Source organism: Dromaius novaehollandiae, chromosome 2, assembly GCF_036370855.1.
Source record: "Dromaius novaehollandiae isolate bDroNov1 chromosome 2, bDroNov1.hap1, whole genome shotgun sequence".
NCBI classification, from domain to species: Eukaryota; Metazoa; Chordata; class Aves; order Casuariiformes; family Dromaiidae; genus Dromaius; species Dromaius novaehollandiae.
Window position 1 is genome coordinate 159,017,948 of NC_088099.1, and position 21,489 is coordinate 159,039,436.

General features: G+C 45.1%; 1 long non-coding RNA gene across 1 annotated transcript in view; it reads left to right on the top strand.

The window, feature by feature from the left end:
* Positions 1-21,489, top strand: part of LOC112989194 (uncharacterized) — a 169,194-nt gene that overhangs the window by 41,130 nt on the left and 106,575 nt on the right. Inside the window, exon 2 of the long non-coding RNA XR_010388063.1 lies at positions 4,399-4,778. This is a non-coding gene — a long non-coding RNA (uncharacterized LOC112989194). The remainder of the gene's footprint in view (positions 1-4,398; positions 4,779-21,489) is intronic.

The window sequence follows — 21,489 nt, forward strand, 5'->3', positions numbered from 1 at the left end:
GATGAGAAAAAGGAGCAGAAACCTTTAAATTTGGGGAAAAATGGAATATTTGAATTTTTTTAGTGTTTTGTTGATTTCTCTGTTGTAAGGACATAAATATGATGATCAGATGAGCAGAACAGTAGAAGAGACTGTTATTGGTGTCCTTCCATGATTCCATAAAGTAAACAAGTATGCTTCCTCACTGATAAAAAGCACATACCCTGTTGACCTGAAAACCAGTGGTTTTATAACGCTCATTGCTACATCAATGTCCAATCTATAGCTCTTTTAAAATTATGTGTTTAAGAACAGGGTGGTTACACCTGAGGTGAGGTTTCAGTGATGGCTTGAGCTGATTCATCAGCTGGATACTGTTGAGAGCCATGGTCTGAGCTTTGATCTTGCCGTCTTCCTTCCACCAGTGCTGGTGCTTTTGTTCCACTTTGTTTCAGTAAACAAGGAGAAAACCATTCTTCCTTTTTGGCATGGTTACCCACAACAGTGAACTGAATTGGTTCGTTGAAGGATCAGGCCAATGCTTGAGCCAGCTTCAGCGAGGGTAGGGAAAGATATAGGAGGAAGAGGTGGTAGGACTGGATGTTTTGGTGACAGCTCTTAGTTCAGCTCAACAGACTGTCATTCCAAGTATTGCTGCCTGTTCAGGAAATATTCCTGCAACCATTCATGAAAAAGATGCTGGAGAATTTATAGCAAAGGCAAAAAGTTTTTATTTCCTCTGCTGAGTAACGTGACTTCGATAAGCAGTCTTTGCACCTAGAAATGTGTTTCTGCCTGGTGATGTAATGAAACCATTTTGGGAATTGCATTCTGTTTTTAGGCAGGGAGTTCAAAGTTGATGAGTTCGGTACACACTGTCCGAGTGGCCTGGCGTATGGAGAGTAGGAGAGACAAACACTCTGATTTGCATTCTTGTCCATAATAAAATTATTGCTCTAGATTACTACAGCGGATAGTGAAGTTTAACAGGTCCCTTACTGCACTCAACTCACAAGGTTGAGCTGTAATGAACATGCTGAAATGGAAAAACAGCCCTTTCCTTGAAATGAAAAACACAAGCAGAGAAAACACCCTTTTTTAAAAAAAACAAGCCATTGCACTTGGGACTCTTTAACAGTAAATATTTAACAGGTGGAACTCCTTAGTCCTTTCTGTTTTCCCTTGTATTTCTTAACTAATTAGCAACGAGTCTCTCTAACTGTTTTCATGTGGCTATTAATCACCTCGGGCTGTCCTAGCCGCTCTCCATAGTGGGGCATGCTGAACTTGCTGCTGTTTCCCTTCAGTTCATGTGACTTGTTGCTGCTGCCCTTGAGAAAGAGCTGCGGGCTCTGAGTGCTGCTCTGTTTTGAGGCTGATACTTTTGTTATTTGGAGTCGAATGCATGTTCGGTGCTGCTCATTTCCTCATGTGGGTGGTTGAACCGTGCCCTTGCTGAGTACAAGTAATTGAGTTTTCCTTCATCGTGGGGTGAGTGGGATGAACGTGTTTTTAAAGAGCTGGACTGCGACTTTTAAAATCTAGATGTAATGCCCGGCTTTACTGCCAGCTTGCCACGTGACCTGCAGTAAGTCATTGGGGCAAGGCCCCAAACCGTTGGCGTTAGGCGATACTCAGAGCCAGTCCACAAGACCCGCCAATATGTCTGTGAAGCAGAAAGTTGTGGAAATACTGAACTGGAGTGGGAGGTAGGATCTTCAGAGCCCTAAACATCTAGGGCATTTTAAGCCTATCTTCCAAGGAGCTGGAAAGTTGACTTTTTAGATATCTCTCCTGAGCAGAAAAATTTAAACTATTATCTGTATCCCAAACTAGGCAAAACTGAAACCATCTGAATCTTGTCCTTACAGCCTGAGGTGGAAGGCAATGAGTATAACGCTGTATCCTCAGTACCATGAAGGAAGATGCTTAAAATGAACATTAATTATCTGTCACAGGTTCACCAGTTGCCCTAACCCTCATAACCTACCTAGAAAGGCTTGTATGTCTATGTAGAAAACATACAGCATCCAATATCTCTGATCTCTTCTATAGCCTTCAGGTCCTGCAGTCATGCAGGATTTTAAAGGGAGGCAAATAATGGACATAATCTGCACGGAGGTTGTATGGGGGGAGGGGAGAGAAGTAAAAGGAAGAAAATGACATTTTTGTTCATTTGACAGTGAGAAGTGTTAGGCTTGTCTCCCAGGAGAAGTGGACAAAGTACATATTGACGTATCCATAGTGGAGCTAGGAAAAAGCCCTCGTACTCCAGGTACAGTGCTGTGTTGGAAGTAGATAGGGAGTAGATGTGTAATGCAGGTCCCTTTTCTTTCTTTTTTTTTTCCCTCCCTCTCCAGTCTAATTTCTCTCATGACAAAGATTTATGTCTGTTTGCATGCTCATATTTTACGGGTAATTGGTTTATAGAGAAAACCGTTAGCTCAAGGATTTTACACAGGTGTTCTTTCAGTTGAGAAATATGTTTTACAGGCACTTTGAGTGTCATCTAGTCATCAGAGTTGCTGAGGATCACTGTATAATTGGTGGGAGGGGAGTTATTTTAGGAGATTTGAGTCCTTTTCCAGAATTTTTTCATCAGCTCAGTGTTTTTGATCAGACCTCCTCCAACTTTGTTTCACATAACTGGGAGGAGGTCAGGGAATATTTGATTTCCTAACTCTATCTATTGCCAGAAAAAAACACCAGCAAGGAGAAGGCACTTTAGATTCTTTCTCCACAAATTAGCAGACCGAGTTAGGCTGTGGGTCTGAAGTTTAACTCGATTCACGTCTGTGAAGACTTTGAATTGTGTATACTGACTAGTGTTTTATGTTTTGCGGTTAACAACCTAAACATGTTATGAATCCACCAGATTTTAGAGAGTTACAGTCATCCAGTCTTATTTATTGGTAGTCGCAACCCAGGTTAGCTTGGGCCTCTTTAGTTGTGTTACACCTGCATCTTCACCTGAGAAGACAATTTTTGTTGTTTTCCCTAGTGAGGATTAAATTTTGATTCAAGGCAGGTTCCACACTTCAGATAATTTAAACGTGATCAAAGTTGAATTTTAACTTTTATGTTAAATAAGTATGTGTTTTCCCAAATCAAGGCTTTGAAGAGGGTTTCTGGGGGATAAAATGTGGGTTTGGGTTTTTCTTTTTCTTGTACATTTAATTGTTCATTTTTAAAATATTTTTCATATCTGATGACGTTTCAGCTGTTTGAGAACAGATAGGACTTTATTGACACAATTAGCAAAACAAATGATTATCACACCTGTTATTTAACCCTGTGCTATTTAATCCATTTGCTTGCACTTTCATTACTCACTTGCTTGGTTACATTACACAATGATATCACCTTCCTGTGCTGCAGGAGCTAAAACAAAGCAAAAAAAAAAAAAAAAAGGTCTTTTGGCTCTCAGCTATTCACTGCAGTTTTTATTACAGATGAACTAGAAAGCAGCACTGGGCAAAGAGTTGTTTGAGTTTCCTTTCGCTGCTTGCTAGGCTTTATTTCCGGGCCTGGCAATCGGCTCTGTTTGTGCGATAGTTCTCGTATCTTAAAATAACAAACAAAAAACCCAGCAACTTGACTCCCAGCACAATTAGCAAGATTGGATTGAAAAAACAAAAAAAAGTCTGATTGTGATGGCCTTATGCAAATCAAATAATTGGGATCTTTATGACTAATCCCCTGGGTATTCTCTAGACACTGTCCTGGGAAGTTTTTACGTGATTTGAACATGGGTGTAGGAACCATAGCTGGAAAGAGCTACAAGCGTGGTCACTTTGCTCAAGAACCGAGTGTTTCTGAGATGTTGGCGCTAGCGCAGAGCTGACGTACTGGGACACTTTCTCCAGCTTGGCACAAGCCAAGGTGCTGTGAGTCACGGGTGGCTGCTTTTCTCTGTAATTGCAAAGGCAGGTAGTCACACTGACCCGTGTCCTCACCAGCCGTTCCGACCTTTGCTTCCTTGTTACTCCCATTTGGAGCAGTCAAACACCCAGTTAAGTTTAAAAAAAAAACGATGGGAAGAAAACTATGTCTCCTTTCCTCTGTTAAAAAAAGGAGCTTTTTGGAAGGATCTGGCAGTTAAGTGGGAAACTGCTTTCAGTTGCTGGCTCTGCGTAGTATTTCTCCTCCCACCTCACCTGTGCCCTGTGAGGCACCACAAAGTTACCTCCTTGGTGTCTGTGGTGGCTTCACAGAGCTTTAAGTCTACATGTGCTCAAAATGTGACATTTGTTTAAATAAACCAAGCAAATTGGGGGGGGGGGGGGGAGAAACTTCCTACTGTGCAAAAATAAAAGATTTTTGCATGGGAAGAAGTCTTGCCTGGTGTGGGAAGAGCCCTCGCTGTCGGCTTGTGCCGGCGCCACCATGTAACGGCCTGTCCCTTTCCTCTCTCCGAAGGTCCTGGTCCTGCTCTTTTCACCAGTCTGGAGCAACGTTTGGAGGAACCCAGCAGCCTGGCCTTTCCATACCTTCCAAGGATTTTTAAGATCGCAGGATTTACAGACCCGTGAAAACTTCTGGAGGACGTGAGCTGTGGATAAAAGCCTCTGGAAATGCCTACCGTCTTCCTTCTTGTTTCTTCTTGGGTGACTTGCATGTCATTTGGGAAGAGAGCCTCTCCGTTCTTGGAGGATTACGTCTAACCAGACACTTGCCATCCTCACTGGAATACTTCTGCTAAGTTTTCCCAGGATGGAGAAATTACTACACTCAGCTGAAGGATATTTTTCCCTTCTCCCAGACCTCTCCCAGAGCGCAGCAGCGCTCTCGTCCAGCAGGTACGTAGATGTTTTTCTCATTCGCTGCCTAATGGGGTTTCCTCGTGTTTAGGAAGTAAATGATTTTGTTTCCTTACTAGCCTCTGCTAAAGGTAAGACCTTTCTAACTGTTTGGCACCATGCTCCGAAGATTGCTTTTCCTCATTAAAAGGAGACAGAGCATATTTTGAAAGGCAGCTTTGCACAATGTTGTCACTTTGGTTTCTCGCAGCAGAGGTATCTGGCCAGATAACTGCATTGCGGGGCAGCGCCAAACGGCTCTGCAAGCACGCGCTGCCTTGCCCCGGCGACGCGGTGTCTGCGCCTCGGGGTCCTGCAGCGCAGCGGGCAGAAACTAGAGGCTGGAGATTTTCTCTGACATCTTAGTATCCTACTGTTTTATGCAGAATTTAATTTAGGGCTCTTTCAATTAAAGCATGCAGTGGATTGCCTGTGTTATTTGCAAGACTCTCTTTCGCTGTTACGTACCGTGCGGCTTGTCTCCTCGTCTCTGTTGGGCGATAGCCTTGAACTCGAAGGTGTGGGAACTAAGGACACACAACAAACCCCGTGTCTTCCCCTCCTCCCCACACAGGTGACACCTGCTCGTATTGTCGAGTCCCAGGAGTCCTCCGTAAGCTTAGTCTTTGTAAGTCTAGAAATGCATGAACCTCAAACTGTGCAGAGGTAAGTCAGGGAGATGTTGCATCTGGGCTGTGAAGGGCGTTCACGTACGACCGGTGGGTGTGTGCTTGTACGGACATGCGTGAACTATTTGATGTAATTGCATAGGAGTGGATTTCAGTAGAGCGTTTGAACGTTTTGATGCCTACCTTGACCCTTGCATCTGAGGAGAAGGATGAAGCCGCTCGTGTCTATCATTTGTTACTCTTCCTGGGTTGCCCCTTGACAGTCATCCAATTACCCAGTATATTCATAGCATGAAGTAGACATCAGCTGTGTATGAATCTGCTTATCAGACTTTGTCATGTAATTTCAAAGGAGACAATATGAGTATTTAATCCATTTTTTCTCATCTTAATTTAACAGAATTTCTGCTGAAGAATGGCATCATTTAGAGGATGATTTATCCTGTAAAAAAGGAGGTGGCTTTAAATTTTAGTATGAAAAGGATTCTTGTTCAATATAGACACAGATAATTCAGTAGTTGTAGTGATAGTTACTGAATTTGCATTTTTATAGTCATTTACAATGAATTAGATGCTTTTGTGAAGGTGACAAGTGTTTTTTTTTTTTTTTCTTCTTTAATACCGGAACTGGATGGCTCTGTTGATTTCTGTGGCTGTCAGTTTGCTGTGAGAATCATAATTTTGACAACTGCACTAGTACTGTTTTGTGATTCATTTGTTCATGTGTTCGGATGAATGCATTTTTTTTTTTCTTAACAGGATGGGGGGAGTTAGTTTTTTGAGTCTAGCTTCTGGTTTTATTTATTTTTTTACTATGCAAAGAAGAGGTATTGAAGGGAAAGCGCTGAAAATGCTTTGCTATACATTTATTCTGCATTCCCATCGGCGTTTGCAAGGCATTAGAAGCTTCATTTTCTTGCTTCGTAAGCAAAATTACATTAAAGGAAGGAAATGTGTGAGGGTTAGAGTGTGTGTGGGGAAAAGAAACTCGGTCAGCTTACTCCTGAATTTGAATGTGATCTGTAGGCCAAATTGAAGATGGTAGACAAGGACTGAAAATAAAGAAAGCACTTTAATTAGCAGCTCTCTGAAAGTGCGAGGGAAGATCATTTTGAGAAAGGTAGGTAGCATTTGCAAGCTTTGATTTTTTGGAGAGAAGTTTGGTCCTGGAGCTGAGACCCTCGATGCTGTTTGCTTATGCTTTGTAGCTTTATGAAGGGCTCTCTGCTGGCAGGCAGCAGGATTTGTGGCATGCCATGGTACCGGGCTATTCAGTGTTTATGCTGAATTATAGTCCCGTTTTACCCACTTGGCATGTTACAGTCTGGCTCAAATGACTGGGGATAGAGGTATTTTTCAGTAGCTCTTCTCTCTGCATTGTGCATTGCGTCTTCTGTACTTTTGAAGGCAACTTTCTCTGATGGTTGAGAGAGAGAAGAAATAGGTTTAGGAAACCTGTATAATGTAACTGAATCCTGCAGAGATTCTCTCTCTGCCTCTGGTGAAGTTGCAAAGTAAATTTTTGTTGTTTCTGTCCACCTGTCAGGGGCGATAACATTGCGTTGTATATTAGTAGGTAGGTTTTCTCTTCTCCCCTAGCTTTTTGTCCTTCAGCACACAGATGCAATTTAGTAAGACCACATAAAAGCTGCTGAGATTCACCTGGTTTCTCTAAGCAAAACTCCACTTTTGTTTAGAGCTGATGCAAAATGCTGATTTGTGACTCTGGTTTGGTATGTTCCTGTGTGTTGGGCTGCAGAGCAGAGATCGTCTGCTCCCATGCCCCTCACTGGGGTTTCCTATACCTTGGAAATCCTGGTTTTTCTGGGACCCCAACTGTCTTCCCCATCTGGGTGCCATAGGTGGCTGAGAGAGGACGTACGGCCAGACTGTGCTGGATTTGTCCCCAGATGAGCTGATTTGGAGCAGCCCTGACTTCTGTGTGCCCTCAGGATCAGGGATCTGTGCCTGAATTCTCAGTGAGTGCTTTGCTTGGAGAGTCTTGATCCCTGATCCTGTGCATTGAATTAATAAACCACTAAAAACCCAAGGTTTGGCTCTGTTGGAAGTATTCTGATTTGGCTTGGGTCTCAGCAACTCCTTCAGTGTTTAGGAGGAATATGGAGGGCCTGCCCACAATTCAGGGATAACTGTTTTCCTTCCTTAACCTAAATTAACTTTCAAGGGTAGGCAAGCCCCACTGTACAAGCTGGGCAGGAAAGCTTAGCCCATTTTATCTCTTATAAATATAGAACACTATTTTCCTATCACAGAAATTCCTGGTGTTTTATTAACTAGCTCCTAGCAACTTCTAAAGCACCCAAGAAAGGAGGGTCACCAGAAGTCCGAGCTTTTGACTGCAATTTAAACAAACACGGCCGATATCTGAAGTCTTTTTCTTTCTTTTTTTTTTTTTTTTTTTTTTTTTTTTTGTGGTGAGCTGCTTGATAAAGACGTTCCAAACCAATTCTGCACTTGTTACTCTGTCTGAAAAGGTCCTTTGTCAGCAGTATATTGCAGCGAAATGAGCTTTCTCTCTTGTATTTAACTAGGAGCTTGGTCCTTCCTCCTTGCAACCAAGAAAAACCTGAGTAGAGCCCTAAACACCTGTAGAAGACATAGCACGTATGTGCAAAATTTGTGTGTTGGTCATACCCCAGCCCCTGTTACTCAGCCTTTGAGGAACAGCATCTTTATACTTTGACGTAAGGGAGTTCCTTGAGCTTCCTTTTTTGTTTAGAGAGACAATGTAAGCATAATTACTGCTTGTATACGAGTTTGTCTGCGGATCTTCATTATAAGATAGGGTGTTGGCTTCAGTTCTGGAGTTCAGGTGGTGCTCAAGTTTGCCCCGTAAAACAGGGTAGAATCGCAGTTGCTCTGCTCCAGTGGTGCAGTCGCTTTGGTGCCTCTGAAGTGGCCTGTTTGGACACGGACCAAAACCCATCTCGTCACCAGGGTCATTTTGAGCAGCCTCAGTGGTGCTAAGGCTTGGTGTTGCGTGGTTCTCCACTGGCTCTTGGGGCAAGAGGAGGAAAGCTGCGGCACGGTGCTCTCTCGTAGCGAGCTGGGTGCCAGCGTATTGCAGCCTTGGTCTGGCTGCAGGAGGGGTTATCAGCATGGTCAGCGCTGGCTGGGGCAGCGCCGCTCTGTCCTGCGCCCCTGCACGGGCAGATGAGCCCCAGATCTTGTATTCTGCATTGCTGTTTGCAAAGACGGTCATGTCTCCCCTTTAACTGCAGGCAGGGGCTTTCCTGCCGCTGAGAATCTGGCTTTATTTGCAGGTGACAGAACTTGACAAAGAGTGATGTTTTTGCTGAAAATTTACATCTCTGCTTTATAGAGGAAGAAAAGGAATTATTTCAACAGGTTTTGTTCAGTTGATGAGCCTGTGATAGGTGTCCTTGCACAGACACCGAGCAGGTCCAAAGAGAGTCTGCTATAAGGGCTTGCATCTCGGTCAGGCTGGGGAACCTGCCAAATGTGTCTGCATGGTGCTAGTTAAAAGACTAACTCCATCAGCACTTAAAATGCTTGCTGGTAAAATAGCAAAGCCTGCTAGTCAAGGTGCAGTGTAGTGTGGTAAAAATGTCCTTTAGGTGGTATGGCACATACTGTTCCATGAAAGAAGGAATCTACACCATCAAAACAGTGATTTTTGTGGCTGGACAGCGTTATCAACTGGTGTTTTTGTTGGCTGTTCCCTGTCGGCAAACAAAAAAAGTCACACTTCTGCTGCTGACAGAGAAATTTTTATTGTTGGTTTGGTTGTTTGGTGACAGAGACAACAATGTTGTCCTCTTTGGGCTGGGAACATTTGCAGCAGGGAAAGCTGAGTTACGAGTGCTGTGCAGTAAATTTTCCATGGATTTACCACTTCTGTTGTGAATGGGCCACGTCTACTCTGGTTCCATGCTATGTGTAGGTATATAGACTGATGCGTGTTATTAGTAAAACAGAGCTTCAGTTTGGCTGTTCATGGGGGTGATGTATATGGGTGTGCAAGTGTGTGCATTCAAAAATATCTAATTTTGGGATTGCAGCAGCCATATACAAAGCGCAGATGTGCTCAGTCAGTATTAACAATGATTACATGAGAGAGAAAAGCAGCATTGGCACATTGCAGAGATATTCCTGTCATGACTAACCGCTCTCACTCTTACCGGAGAGGAATTTTTTAGTGCCCAGCACAGGCAAATACGAAAATTGCAGGTTTGCAGAAGTTTTCAAATCTATCCCCAGCTGGCAGCAAATAAAGGAATTGCAAGTATTTATTGGTTTAAGGGGGAAAAACCTCAAAGCTATAAAGTAAATTTGACAATGCAGTTTTTTATGGAGCTTTACTTCCTTTATGGTTTTGTGAGCTGACTGTATTGATGCTTGACAAAGGAAGAGAATTGAATCTACAGACACTGTCTCTTGCTTGATGGTTTCCTGCTTCTAAAAATTACTTGCAATTCTCTGGAATTGGGGCTGAAACTTGTTAAAAATAGAATTGGGTCATTCTGTTTGTGGGTACTTAGCGTACTGCTTCAGCAGGCCAGATTTTCAAGGATTGGGGGGATAAAAGCAAGTGCTTTTAAAGTTTCTTGTCTTGGGTGCCAAAAGTGCATTTGCCACTTTTAAAATATTTACAGCTGAATTGTGGTATTCACTTTTGCCTTCAGGATGCTAATCAGGCAAAGTACTGATGTCATTTGCTCTTCAGATTGGCTTTGGTCCTTCCTCCCTTGTCCTTACTGGTTCGGTTGGTGGAGGAGGGCCTATCTGGAGCGGCTGGTGCCGATGGGTGCCTGTGGTAACAGCAGGACTGCAGTTTGGGGTGCTGATGGGCCCTGGTGGCTTTCAGCACGAGCTGCTCCTCTCCCCGGCGCAGGGCTGCTCCAAGTCCCGGGGTTTCCTCCTTCTGTCCCACCGGGACCGGGCTGTGTCTCCTGCAGCTTCGTGATCGCCCCGGGTGCTCCGTTTTGTGGCGTAGCCGTGCATCTTTTGCTCACATTGCTAGTATCCATGAGCAAGGAGCTTGTTTCCGTGTGTTTTCCACCAGTTTGGACGGGTGGGTTTCCGCCTCCCCTTGCGCTCACTGGGCAGCGGCAAGAGCCAGCCCGAGCCAAGCGAACTACTTGCAGCTTCCTCTGGGAGTTACCCCTCTGGGTGGCAGGCATTGCCCGACCGCTTGACATTCGCAGTCCGTCGCGGCGCTGCGATCTCCCCCCAGCGCAGCCCACCGCCACCTCGGCTGCTGCCCGCTGATAAGAGAGGTGGCTCTTGGGCTTTGCCCTCTCCCTGCCTGGCTTCCAGGAAAGCTGCGGGAAGCAAGCCGGGAAGGTGGCTAGCTGGCCCCAGCTGATATGTGCAGCAGTGCCGAGACCCTCCAAGAGATTTTGTCTCACGGCCAGCGCGTTTGGGATGGACGCTTCATGCTGTCCTGTGCGCGCCTCTGCAGGAGTGGCAACGTTGGGACTCACTCTCCATCTGCATCTCAGTTAGGTTGTTCTCAAGCTTTGTGCCCCTTTGCAGCACGCGTTTTCACCCTTTGCACTCAACACCTCTCTCGGACGCTTGCTGAGAGCGTCTCAGCGTTCAGGACCAGACTTGGTGTGATCTTTGCTGGGGTTTGAAGTTCAACAGCATGTTGTCATCTTCTTGGGGATATGCAAGACCATATTTCTCACCTACCAATGATGTCCCTTCCTTTTTATTTTTAAGATGTGGGTTAATCATGCTGACGTGTTGAATGGTTCTCAGTTTATTGCTTCAAGATGTTTCTCAGGGCTTTATGTTGATTAAACATATCATAGTAGTTACTTTCAAAGTACAGTTCTTTCTTTTCTTAATAGATGATCTTTGCTTTTGCTATGAGCAACTGTATCTGCCGTTGCTGAGAGCTGGTGAATTACTATGCTACTTGAAATTGCCTTTTTAAGGAAACAGTGAAGCATCACAGGATGTATTATTGCTAAAAACCAGTAAGCCAAAAATATCTGATAAATATTGAATGGCTGCTATTAATTTGAGGGGCTCTTCAGAGTTGTAGGTATCAACAGGCTGTTTTCGTGTGCTCCCATCTGCTGAGTAACATCGTGTGAATTAATATTTAGGAACTTGTAGTGAAATTTGTCTTATGCCACTGAAATGTAGAAACTCTGGAATTGGCTGGCATCCCAAGGCTGCAAGAGGCTCCTGGAGGGGCCTTTCAGTAAAGGTGTCAGCATCTGCAATATGCTGAAACCCCCTGCACATGAACTGGACATAATTTGAAGAGTTTGTAATTAAAGTCAAATCATCTCTGAACCAGTTTGGTTGCTGATTTCAGGCAGCAAACAAAGGCTGCCACACAGAAACACCTGCCACATGATCAGACTGCTGCGTAGGGAGGACACTGGTGCCGCCGCCAGCAGAAATGTCAAGTCGCATGACAGACGAGGGACTTCTGGAAATGCTTTCTGAAACTTGCAGCACCGATGACTTCCTGATGCAGCAGGAAGCAGCACCCACGCAGTGTTTGTGTTTGGGGCTAGATGGAAATCATGGTTGTCTCATCGTGTTTATTGCAAAAATGCAAATGTAACCTCTTGGCATGAGGTGCCGAATGAGAAGGGTGATGGCTGGATTCACAACGCTGTTGTTGCTCGTGGGCCCTGTGCAGAGCTCCGAGGAAGAATTCTTCGTGCTCTGCCGTTTCACATGAATATTTAGGAGGATGTTAACCGGGGTTTGCCAGGGGTCAGGAGGAGTCAGACTGGCCAGACTTTGGATGCACAGTAAAAATCCCAGCTCCAAAGGGTTTATATAGCTTGCCTAAGATAAGGTAGGGAAGGAGGCACAGACGCACACCAGCGCCTCTGTCGCCGGGAAGCTGATGCCGGCACTCCAGGCCGTGCTGGCTCTGCCTTCGTTGGAGTGTTTTGTGAGCACAAAATCACTCGTGCGACTGGATTCTGTTTGATTTGCTGATGCTCACAAATGACAGCCCCTGGACTGACATCTGGATTGTGTTTGTGAGATGAGAGAGCATCTCCCAGAGCACATTCAATCGCACCGGGCTGTGCATGGCGCTAGCCCGGCTCCCGCCTGGTCCCGAAGCACCCGCTGCACGTGGCGGAGGAGCAGAGCTGGGGGCGCGCGGGTGCCCTGGAGCGGTGAGCTTGTCCTCGTGCAAACCACTTCGGTGCTGGGGTTGTGCAGGGGGTGCGTGCGTGGGTGCTGCAGGAGGGGGAGACGCAGGGATGGGAGGAAGGACCTAAACCATCACTGCTCTTCAGCGCTCCTCATCCCGCAGAGCTGCAGTCAGTGCCCGAGCGTGTGGTTGCGTGTAAGCACTGCGGGTCACAAACAGGGCGGGTTTTGAGCGCAGGTTTGGATCTGCCGTGCCATGCCCGCCTTCTAACTCGGGGCGCTGCCGCGGGGGGTGTTGCTGCGCGTTGGCGTTTCCTGGGGTCTCTGCTCTGCACACAGGGTCCCTGCGTGGGCATCTGCCTGAGCGTGCGCGGTAAAAGCATCCTTGTGACAAATCAGTGCAGAATTGCAATTATCCTTCGTACTTGCACAGTAGCTTACTTTTCATTAGGATTTTTGCAAGGACAAACTCCTTCTGATTTGATTCCTGGACTATTTTATCAGCTGCTAAGCAGTTTTCCATTTATATCAGTATCAGGTGGGCTTTGTTTCACCTTTGCCCTGCTTAAAAATTAAAAGACAAGGTACTGGGAAGAGAAGTAATCTCACAGATAAGCACTTTTTTCCTACTCTTCTGTAATTCATGTGGGAGTTAGCTTACTCTGCTTTTGGATGACTAAGGAGGAAATTCTTTTTTGGTTAGGGTAATGCTGAGAATTCACTGGAATTCTTTTTATCATGGGTTTATCACTTCCTCTCCTTGGAATTTGCAACTTTTACAGTTGCAAAACAGAAAAAAATAATAGTGACTGTATGCTATGGAATTTGTCTCCCGTGGAAAAGATGCAGAATATTTAAATGGCTCTCCTAGACTTACCATGTTTTGCATGGGGAATTAATTCTGTATCTGGGTATTTTTAACAACTAAGCAGGCTGGGAAAGAATCATGAATATTCTAGCAGTTGCCATCTTTCAGATGTTTTCTTCAAACTTAATTAATGCTCATACCATCTCTTCAGTATAGGTGAGAGTAAATCTGCTCATCTTACAGATAGGGAGGAGGCTTTGATTTATCGCAGGTCTCCAAGAGATGGCAGGGTCAAAGTCAAGTTTATGTCTAAAGAGTTTCTGCTTCATCTTGTTAGTCTCCATGCCTCCTCTTTTTATGGAGAGGCTCTGGATGTGTGTATCTGGAGAAGACAAATGGAGTGTGGACACAGCAGCACCTCGGAGAAACCATGCCTTTTGGCTAAACATGTGTTTGTTCTAACGGTGTTTGCTTCCCGGTGGTGCTTCTGTGACTGCGACGTTAACGCTTCTCAAAAGGTTTGACAGCGCTGCTGAAAAGGCTTGACGCTGAAAAGCGCTGTTTACTTGTGAAATTGTCATTATATTTTGGACATCTATTATTCATCTCTTGTGCTAAATCTGACATTATGTCATAAAACTGCTCTTAGATTTCAGAGCTGTGAGCAAAAGCTGTTTCCGTCCCTGGCTTCCTATGACAGTGCTGGGAAGTGTCTTTCCCTTTGTATCTCTGTAGTTCCCTTTTATGAATTGTGAGTGACTGTAGGAAAGTATAAAAGAGCACAGGGAAGCTGGTTTGATGTTCGTAAAAGGCTTTGATAAAAGATGCAGCACACAGACTTGGTATTTTATCCTATTTTTAACTTCTTAAAAGCACAAAGCACTCAAATCCAGTATTTATGTAAAAGGGAAAAGGGGTGACTGCATTTTGTTGTTGTTGTTATTATTACCAGGGGAAGTAAAGTAGAAAAGTCTCTCTCTTTGGTATCCCAGTAAAATTTCACCTTCTCCCCTGAAGTGTCTGTGTAGGGTAAAGCTGACCCTGCAGAGTTAACTATGTGGCTCATGTTGGAAGAGATCAGCTGTGGTTTTGGAGGCTTGTTGGTCATCGGCTTGTGTGCTTGAGCTTCTGGTCGAGGCTGTCCTTTGGCAGCGCGGCGCTCCAGACGGTGGCTGACGCGAAAAGCGGGAGTCAGCGAAGTGGGGCAGCGGCGAACTCTCCCTGTATCCTATTACTCAGCATTCTCCGGCAGATGGTCATTGTGCTCAATTATGTGCGTGTTTTTTCAGTACGGCGAGGCATGTGTTTCCGACAATTGATCTATCCCCAGAGAACCAGAAAAATAAAACATTTGAAAGCGTTGGAAGCGTCTCTCGTTTCTGCAAAAGTCAGATTACAGTAAAGGCAGCTCTGTAATAAGTAGCTTTGCTTGCTCTGTAGGAGATGAGAGGCTGTGTGCAGACTGGGTAATTTGAGATTTACTGATGAAAGCTCTTGTCACTATTTCCAACCTCTTACATGTTTCAGTGTTCTCTTTAATTTCCTCTATCAGTGTTGCTTGCTTGTGGTGCGCCTGTACACTCATGCATAGTCATGTACGGAGCTGTGATCCAGGAATGTACATGTGAGCACATGCGTAAAGCTTCATACGGTGCTGTCCTACATGTGTGCATGTCCATGTGCATGCACAGATAGAAAACGTGTATGAGGAGAAGGAGGTAGGGCATGCACACGTTACTCACACCCAGTTCCCCACGAGGGAACTTTTGTGTGAAACCATAAAAATGCAGGGAATTATCAGCCTCAGGCGGTCATTAGGAGACACTGAGAACTGCGTTTGCCTGGGTGTTCTTGGCAAAGCAGGCTCCTCGGAGCCGAATGCTAAGCACCTGCAGGATAAAAACCTCTGTCCAGGTGTTCAAGCATTCGCAGCAGACCTGCGCAGTGATGCTCTGTCCTCGCGCTGTGTTTGCAGCTAAGTCCCGAGTATGTGACAGCGGTGGTCGAGTCCCCAGTTATACCACGAATGGAGGACTCTTGAGACTGTTTAACTGTACCCACACAAAACTTTATAGGATGAATAAATAGCTGAAATCACCATGTCTAAAGTGCAATACAACTTTTTTGGCTCACCTGTAAGACGGTGTAATGCCATATGTGTGAAGATGCTGTAATGCTGTGCAGAGTAACTTGTTAAACTTGGCCAACTTTTGGTAGGTATGTGACAGCAAATGGAAGCGTCTTTTTCAACTTCTGGCAAGTTAGCCCAAAAAGTTTGGGCATGCTTGGTTACTCTGTTGGGTATTGGAGGATTTGATTGTACCAATGGAGTGGACACTGTGCTAAACTGAAAATCCCATTGCTAAATCCAAGAAAAAAAGGATAGTTCAGGCTAGTACTTGTGTGAGTTGGGCTTAAACCTGTGCTGTGGATGACTTCTAGGGATTAGCTGTGTAGGCTCGGGCTTTTGGAGGCGTTCACACCTTGCTTTGTTGTGTGCCATAAAGCAGTTCAGGTGCATACGTTGCATTTGGAAGCAGTTTAGGGGTTTTGCTGAGAGGCGAAGAGGAGTAATCTCCGGAGGACTCGGTTTCTGAAAACGTGGCTGCCGCCACTTAGGCTGAAGACGAAAGGCAATCCAAAACAAAAACAGATGACAGGTCTGTTGAGCGTCAGGGTCTCCTCTCCCTTGTTTTCGGGCTGTTCTGTAATCAACTGTCACTTCAGGATCTCGGCGTATTGGACTTCAGCAAGTACAGACTGAAAATTAAACAAACAGTCCCTGTTGTATAAATATTTAGCTCTCACTGTTTAGGAACTGCTCGGAGCAGGAGACAAAATAAATTTCAAGTTCATGACTGTCTGAGAAAGCTGCGGGAGGATGGCACTGGTCGTTGGTCGGTTGGCATGATCGGCAGAGGTTTTGGATATCTCTTCCTCTGTGAAGTCCTTCCTTTTTTTTTTCCACTAAAGAAAAGGACATATTTAAATATCCTTTAGAGAGAAATAAGATTCCACTCCGATTTAGTATTTACGTCTGCTGCCTGTCCGAAACTATACCAATGGAAAGAACAAGAATAATTCTGATTTTCTCAGCTGCCGTTGCAGGTCATGGTCAAATTAAGCCAGCCCTGAGAGTCCCCGACGGCAGGACTTGCCTCAGGACGGTTATAATTTCTTTAGCGGGTAACTAAATTTCCTTTGTTTTCATAGTAATAGGCAGACCTGGCTGAAGCAACCTCAACGACTGTGTCCTGGCTTTTGGAAGCAGCATTTCTCTGGTTGTCTAAGCATCCAGATGTGCGAGCCGGCGCCTAGGAGGAAGCGGCACGTTGGTGACATTGCCACCTCACAGTGCTGCCCTGCATTCGGGCCGGGTCTGGGGCCAGCAGGCTCCTGCGTTGGGGCTTTCAGGCTTTCGGCTCTGGGTTGTTGAGCTTAATGGTTCAGTTGTGCGGGGAAACAGGCAGAAGTACCAGCGAGGTTAACGGGGCTTTGGAGACGTTACAATACTTGTCTTGGGTATAGAGGAACATCATTTTTCCTGGTCTCTGCCTTTTTTCTTTGCAAATTTGGGCTAGTCATCCCTGTACACCTGCATGGAAGTTGGAGATGTGGTCGTGGTGTATCGGGATGTATCTGAGTGTGCTTTTATCTAGCTACCTTGAGACCAGGGCAGGGACTTGTGCCCAGGCTCGCTGCTGACTTCGTGGCTGAGGTCCCCGGCATGGCTTGTGGAGGCTGCGCTAGATCTTGGGCTGCCACATTGTCACTGCTCTTGCAAAAACCTTGATAGCGACAGAGACCTATCCCAGTCAGCATTTCTTTGCCTCTTAAATATGAAGATAATATCCCTTTTTTACCTTGCAAGGCTCTTGCAAGAGTGGAAAAGAATGAAATGCAGTGATAAGAACCCGTATCGGTAGCTGAAACAGGCAGATGTGCACACATGCTTTGAATGAGTAGGGAACTTCATCATGCGCAAGCCTGGGATGGTTGATTAAAAAGAAATAGGTTGATCAGTGATTACTTTCTTTTTCTCCTCCCTTGCTTTTCTAAAACAATAGGTTTTTTTTTTCTTTACCTTTTTTCCTTTTTTTGCCCGGTGCCTGCAAGGCTGCTTCATTGCAGAGGATCTTTGCCAACACGTTGCCCCCATCAATCACTCCTGCGTGTGAGCCAACTCGAGGCCCTGTGTTCTGGGCCTGAAAAGGCTTTTCTCAATGATGAAGAGCTTTCTAATGTTGCTAGGGAAAAAAAAAAAGATTCAGAATGTGTGGGGGCACAAGAATTGCCTTGGGGAGCAAGGCATTTGGCTGTGAAGCCAAGCTACTCCACCAGCTAATACCTGATCCTTTAAAGTAAGGTGAGAAGCCCATGAATATACTCACACAGTTGTACCATATGCTGAAAAAACAGAGACACAGATTATTAATTGAACCTTTTTACTGTCAGCCTTTAGCCTGAAGCATTTGATTGATCTTATCTCAACTTGCAAAGTTAAAAAAAAAAAAAATCTGATAACTTGAGAGAGGAGGAGAGTGAGTATAATCAAATATTTTGCATGCCCTGCGAGATATTTTGTGATCGCTTGCACCATCCCTACCCCTAGCTCTGGCAACTTGTGGCTTTCTGGACTGCTGAATGTTGGGGGAATGTTCAGCTGAGCAGTGAACTGTGCCCGTTGCTCAGCATGCAGTGTGTGTCCTGATGTTCGATTGCTTTGAGTGGCAGATTAATGGAGAGTGGCAGCAGAGCAAATGTGGTGGAAGGGCTAGTAAGAAAAAAGTGAATTCCTTGGTTGCCAGCTCATTGAAACCACTTTTTGGGTCTGAGAGAAAATATTGTGTTTAAGTTGGATGCAGAGGCAGGCTTGATGGTTTTTCTCTTTCAATACCTTCTTTTAAAGCTCTTCCTAATTTAAAGGGGGGCGTAAATTATTAATATTTTAGCTCCTAAGCTAAGGGATTCCAAAACCTTTTGCAAATCTTTACTGAAGCGTCGAATGTAGAAAATAGCCTGGCGTTTTTTCTCAACTTCATCTTTGCAGGAAGCTACTACTTCTGTTCACGATATGTGCTAAAACTGCAGAAGTGGAGAAGAGATTGATTTATCTAGAAGATAATATTCTCAAATGGTGTCTGGCCAGAAAACTTTAGGATGATAAATATATATATATATTTTTTTTTGGCAAAGCCTTTCCAGATTTCTGCATTTCTGATTGTTGCTGAAGCAACAATATCTGCGGAGGGTGAATGCTGACGCTTGGTTGTGGGATGCTTGAGTGTTGCCTGCAAGGCAAGAAGGCCGCTTACCTGCTCGCTGGGACCACAGTTCCTGCAGCATCCTGGGAGTGGGAGATGTGACCGGAGCCGAAGTTTCAAATGTCTTTCTTTGCAAAAGCTGTAGTTAGGTTAGTTTTACGACACAGTTGCATGCTGAACCTCCCTATTCACTTGGGATATTTGTCCTGATTTTGTACCAAATCTCCTTCTAGCTACTTGAACTGATCTGCAGACAACCAGAAAGAATAAAGCATTATAACTTTGACTTAAGGCAGCTGTCCAAGGGATATATTGGGATACACTTGGCCTTTGAAAAGAGGGACTTCAGTCTGCAGTCCTGTCAGTCCCTCTGGCTCCTGGAAGTTTTCCTTCCAAATGGTTACTTTAAACCTCGGAGAAGAAGTTTGTGTTTTTCAGAGCTATGATTAATACCATTTTTACGCTTCATTGCAAAATGCCACACAATAAATGAGACCAGCAGGGTGGTGTTTTACAGGGAAAAAAAAAGTCATCTAACAAATGCTTTCAGACACTGTTTTAGAACAGTAAAGTGTGTGTGTGTTATAAAATCTCTTGCAAACTGTGGGGTTTCATTCCTATTAAAAGGAGGGAAGAAAAAGGCTTGACCCTCATCTATGGAAAGAATGTCAGAAATAATTGAACAATTGAATAATTATAGTCTTCTTGCATCAGGTCAGTGAAAACTAAGTTAAGATGTGGAATTGCAATGTAATGCATCTTTGAAATGAAGAATAATGCAATATATTTAATCTCAGGTAGTTTAAGCTGAATGTTTTGCCCAGATCAGTGTGCATACTTTCCTACCAGTTACTGATACAACGTAGAAAGTTGGTGGGTGCGTGTGTGTTCTTGTGTGATTACGCGTGTGAGAGATGTGCGATACGCAGATGAGCACAGCCTTTGGTCAGTGTTGGCAGGCGCCTCCGAGCTCTCGGAGGAACATGGGTCTGCAGCTGCACTTGTGGCCTGGGCTTCTCCCTAATAAAACGATGGTGGGTTTGTGCTCCAGGGCCGGTCATGCTTGGTGTAAGGTGCCAGGAATGATCCCCGCGATTCCCGTGTGCAGGAAGGTTTGCTGTGTGGAGGCAGTGCGTCTGACAGCTTGTGGTCACTCTGGTGGCTCTGAATCGTGGAACAAACAGCAGCAAATTGACTTAGGCAAATGTCGGCGATTACCTCCCGTTGGCTTGTCGCTCCCAGGCATCTTCCTTCTGATCAGAAAGTCCCTGGAGGCGCAGAGCGTATTTTGTGCAATGTTTGTATCCCGTATTCCCGTACGTGGAGGCCAAGAGGCATGCGGAGGTTATCTGCAGCGCCCTGCCCTTTCCCATCCATCCCAGGAATGCTGCTCGAGGAAGGGTTGTCCTTCGCGAGGTTCCTTTCGCACTGCTGGGTGGATCTACGTAGCCAAATCGCTCTCAAGCGAGCGTGATGTTGAAAGCCCGAATGTTTTCAACGGAAGAGCAGATTCCTTCTTTTAACTGGAAATGATCTGAGGTTGTGCCTGCAGCTGAGCCGCCGGCTGACTTTTGCTTTCCTTCCCTGGCACGGCCCCTCGGCACCCATGTGCCTACCTACCAGTCAGCTTGCAGGCCTGAGTCACTTTGCCACAGGAATCTGAGGCTCATTATCAAAATAAAATGAGGCTGATTACAGCTTTGAAGTATTCTGTGTCAGACTCAGTGGAGCTGCAGCAGACGGTGCCGGTACCATAATATCCATGAGCTTCCTCGGAAAGCTCTGTCTTTGCAGCAGGAAAGGAAGCCGAGAGGCTGCGTGCATCGCTGCGTGTGTGAAGTCCACAGCTTGGCGGCACCTCAGAGGATGCACGCGCGTGTGGGAGACGCTTCCCTAAGTCCCGCTGGAGGTTGCGGCGGTTGTCACGGGTTTGCTCCCTGGGGAGAGGTGGCAGTGACGCGCGTGGGCTGGCAAGCCGAGCTGCGGCTTTGAGTGCATTCCTTACACGCGGAAAATAGAAGCAAACCAGCCCTAGGACAACGCATGTGACTTGGTTCCCTCTCGTGATCTCTAGCATTGCCTTGTGTTCTCCCTCCCTGGAAAACAGTAGCCCTTGTTTGCTGTCCCGGATGCATTTTTGAGGCTTTTTTTTCTTCTCCAAGGCACTTGCTTTTCATGCCATTTTAGTTCCTAATAAGTGGCGGGGATGACAGGAATGAAATCATAGTTACTAATGATCACTACCACTGTCCACAAAGTCATCCCATCAGCATGTGCAGCCCTCATGTTAGTGACATAGGTGTTTTCTCAGTAAAAATAGACCACAGACAATGCCACTTCCCAAGGCCTGTGATTTATCATTTAATAACAAGTGGTTACTCATTTCCTTTGGAAAACTTTCTGGAAGTGTTATTTTGCTTTCTCCCCTTGCTTCCTTTATTTTATTTTAATTTCCTTTAAGTCCCACATTCCCTTCAGAGCTGTTGCTCCTTTTAAATTAAGTGTTCCGTTTTCAAGTGGAAATCGTATTTATGATTAAAAATCATGGAAGAGCATCACTAACCCTTTTTGGATCGGAGCTTTTCTTTGTAACCTCTTGCAGCACTTCATAAGCTCCTTCAGCCAAGTGAAATCTCAATGAACAGACAACAGATCAGTGAAATGGAGTGTAAGAGAGGGCAAGACTTGAAAAAAACCTGTGGTTTTGGTCGTTAATGTAGATTTGATAATCTGCTTGGTCTGTCCAGGACTTCTAAGAAAACTTCAAATACCTGCAGAATTCTTCAGTTTTTCTTCATGTGCTTTGAGTTACCAGCTCTTAACCATGATATCTCCTGGTGCAGCAGTGTGTTCTCCTGAGGGTTGGAGGGTTGCAGAGCTACTAGGAAAAT